Raw genomic sequence first — 4,014 nt, 5'->3', positions numbered from 1 at the left:
AGAAGAAGTGTTGGTTGAATTTTTAGAGGTCCCGAGTCCATTTTGGTATTTTAAAGGCCTAAGTTAGTTTAGTTGCGACTTTTTGAGTTTTGGGCTAACGAAATCTCGAATTCAAATTTTGATGATTCCATCAGCTCCGGAATGACCAAATTAGGCTAATAACACTGTTGGAATGACTATCGAGTCAATCGATACGAGTTTGGGGCTATTTGGCGCTTTTGACTTTGAAACTTAGCCTATAGTTGACTTTGGTCAACATTCTTGGAAAATGCGCTCGAATAAAAATTCTGACAGCGCGGTTAGTTCCGGAATGTTGATTTTAGTCTAGAACGACCCTTCGTTCGCTTTTTGAGACTTCCGGACTAATATCGAGGCCCGCTGTGAAATATGACTTAAAATGACTCTTGAATGTGGGACCCACTTTTTATTATAATAACCTCGTATGAGAATTCTGAATGCGTCATTGAGTCCGAAATATCGAATTTAGTAGGGTAGCATATCTGGTTTATCTTTATCGGATTCCGAACGAATTCCGAGGGTCCATTCGGAGACTTTAAATAATGGAAAACCAGAAAAATCTGGTGCAATAGTGCAGATTTTGCACCAGATTTTCAGATTTTTCTCCTCAACTTTGAACCCTCATTTCTTGAGTTCTAGCGCTCCAAATTGGGTGATTCAAAAGGCAAAATTGTGAGGTTTTTCGTGGAGAACGCATTGGAGAGATTGAAAACTGATTTGGAGCATTCGATTCAGGTAAAAATCGTGATTTTATTTGCAGCAGTATCCATTTTTGGAATGGATTTTTGAAGAACTTTGACAAGTTATTTCTTGACCAATATAAATCCGATTTGGGTGATTCCAGAGGCTATCTTGCGTGGAAATTTAAGGAGAACATCGTGGAAGTTTCAGAATCTGTTTTTGGCACGTCGTTCGAGGTAATAAATTGATTTTTAGCTGCAGATTTAGTGATTTTCGGAATGAAATTTTATTGAATTTTGAAAGAGTGTATCTTGGTCAATATAACTTCGTTTTGAGTAATTCTTGAGGCTAGATTGTGGGGTTTTTCGCAAGGATCATCATAGTATAATTTGTTTGGGTTGAAAGAGTCTCGTATTTCCAGAATCTACTGATTTTGATGCTGCCATTTTTGGTCCTTTAGTCCGAATTTATGAGTTTTGGTTGTTTGATCGTCTTGCATAATTTCCCACTCCGAATTGTATTATAAATCTGATTTTTGAGCTTGGGGTGACGTTTAGAACCTGTTTTGGGGGTCAAATTCGGAATTTCGTATGTGGGTCCCACAATTCCCGTTTTTGACCCAAAAATTGGTCCATTTCCAAAAATTATGAAATTAGTGTCTAAACGACCGTATCGACGTTGTGGTTCTATTTTTGACAGTTTGGCAGCGTTCCGAGGTCGTTCGAAAGGGAAAAGCTCCAGCACAGTGATTTGAAGCTCGCGTGTTTAGCCTACAGGTAGGCTACGGTTTACCTTTCTTTAGATTGAGTTGGAATGTGTGAAAGCATGTTGAAATAGTTGGGATTTTGGTTGGGTAGTTTAATTTTATATCTCAGGTGTTAGAAATCATGTTTTAGGCTTGTTATCGGGTTTTTCGGGTATTTAGAAGCAGATGTATCTTGTCGTTATTTGTTAGTATTATAAGGAGAGTTGAATGAGCATGTTGTTGATACTGTGGAGTATGTTGTCCTTAGTATAGGTGTTAGAAATCATGTTTTAGGCTTGTTATCGGGTTTTTCGGGTATTTAGAAGCAGATGTATCTTGTCGTTATTTGTTAATATTATAAGGAGAGTTGAATGAGCATGTTGTTGATACTGTGGAGTATGTTGGCCTTAGTATAGGTGTTAGAAATCATGCTTTAGGCTTGTTATCAGGTTTTTCAAGTATTTAGAAGCATGTGTATCTATCGTTATTTGTTAGTATTATAAGGAGAGTTGAATGAGCATGTTGTTAATACTGTGGAGTATGTTGGCCTTAGTATAGGATGTAAACTTGCTTTATATGCCCGGCGTCGCTCCGGTGGACTTAGATCCCTGTAGAATGGTGTAGCGGGCTAGTGCCTAGTAGTTGGCCTTAGCTAGGCGATACCCTTGCTCTTAATAACACTCCCACCCATAACTCGGTATAGTCATAACTTTTGAGATGCGTTGGCAATACTAGAATTCGTGATCGTTTGGCTTCGGCTCCGGTTCAAGTTTTGGCGGCTTATCAGTTGACACATTGGGGAGGAAATTCTCGGTACTGTTGTTGATTAGTTGGAAAGGATATATTCGAAACCATGGGATAAATTATCTATGAGCATTCGGGTACCCAGTCCCGGCCTCCGTTCTGAATTATCGGGGAGCATCCGGGTACTCAGTCCCGGCCTCTGCCGACTTGCTAGTATGACGAGCATCCGGGTATCCAGTCCTGGCCTTGATCATACCGATGTATTACGGCGAGCATCTGGGTATACAGTCCCGGCCTCGACCGCACCGATGTATTACGGCGAACATCCGGGTACCTAGTCCCGCACTTATGTATTATGGCAAGCATCCGGGTACCCAGTCCCGGCCTTAGCCACTTTGAACATTCGGGCGAGCATCTGGGTCCCAGTTCCGGCCTCGACCCCTAACTCACCCCTAGATCGATTGACTCTTGGAGATTCTGGGTTTTGGAAATGATACAGTACTTCGGTTCCTGACATCGCATATTCTTGGTTCCTAGCCTTGGTAGTTGTAGCTATTCTGTGTACTCGGCGAACTTATGGGGGTTCGTTCGGGTTTTTATTTAACTTGCGTACGAGTGTCCCGGCTGGGCTTATGGGGGCCCAGTTGGGTATAGTTAGCTGTAGCTCTCGTAGATAGTACTCTTTTCACTTTAGATGCTTATGTTGATTCCTATTTAGGCTTATTCCTCTTTTTCATATTGTTTTCACCTTTTCTGCTCAGTTGGCCTATGATTCCTACTGGGTACCTGTTGTCTTGGTACTCATACTACACTCTGCATCTACTTTCGTGATGCAGGACCGAGTACCAGCTACTGTCACGAATAGATCGAGCTTGTTGCAGTCAGATTCAGAGACTAGGGTGATAACTTGGCGTTTTTGGATCACTTCTGTCTCCTTCAGAATGGATGGCCCGTCTTTTGCCTTTTGAGACTAGCCAGTTATTGTATATATATGTCTGGTCCACTTTCGGGACTTGTACTCGTCTTTTATTTTATAGCAGCTCTGTACTTGTGACTTCCAGGTTCTGGGAGGGATCTTTAGTTATTTAAAACATGTTTTGGTTTACTTCCGCTTATTCATTCTGTTTACTTTTATAATTCAATGCTCTTATATAGTTTTAGCCTTCAAACACATTACTTGAAGTTCTGGGTTGACGGGTTGGCTTACCTACTAGAGGGTTATAGTAGGTGCCATCATGACTTACAAAATTGGGTCATGACAAGTTGGTATCAGAGCCCCAGGTTCGTTGGTCTCACTTGTACAGAGCTAACGTCTAGTAGAGTCTCGCGGATGGGTGCGGAGACGTCCGTAACTTATCTTCGAGAGGCTACAGGATGTCATTAGGAACGATCTCTATGTTGCTTCATTTCATGCATTCTTGTGTCTTATTGGTTTCCTGAAATCTCATTTGTTTCGCTCTTTCATTGGAATGGTTCGTACGCACGGTACTATTGGAGATGATAACCCACCAGTTCTGGGTAGGCCTTGAGGCCGGCCTCGTAGAGTAGGCAGGGGAGCAGCACTAGCTCCCGACCCAGAGATAGAGCCAAAGCTAGTAAAGGAGCATCAGGACGCTTCTATTTCTACTCAGCCAGAGGGACCACCACCACCAGCACAGCCCCCAGCTGCACCAGTTATGACCCCAGCACTGCAGGTAGCGATTGTGCAGCTCCTCACAGCTATAGGGGTTGTACCACAGGCCTCGACCCCAGTAACATACATACTGGCACCGCGGGATCCGTCCACCTAGTCAGCACCTGAGGTTCAGCCGCCTCCACCAGTTATT

At 42.7% G+C, this 4,014-nt stretch overlaps 1 long non-coding RNA gene across 1 annotated transcript; it reads left to right on the top strand.

The window, feature by feature from the left end:
- Window positions 1–686: 686 nt before the first annotated feature.
- Window positions 687–3,069, top strand: LOC129893501 (uncharacterized). Its single transcript, XR_008767503.1, has 3 exons — window positions 687–935; window positions 1,399–1,475; window positions 3,025–3,069. It is a non-coding gene; the product is annotated as an uncharacterized LOC129893501 (long non-coding RNA).
- The last annotated feature ends 945 nt before the right edge of the window (window positions 3,070–4,014 follow it).

Source organism: Solanum dulcamara, chromosome 6 (genome assembly GCF_947179165.1).
Source record: "Solanum dulcamara chromosome 6, daSolDulc1.2, whole genome shotgun sequence".
NCBI classification, from domain to species: Eukaryota; Viridiplantae; Streptophyta; class Magnoliopsida; order Solanales; family Solanaceae; genus Solanum; species Solanum dulcamara.
The sequence above is the reverse complement of the archived record's forward strand: the minus strand, read 5'-3'. Positions and strand labels throughout refer to the sequence as shown.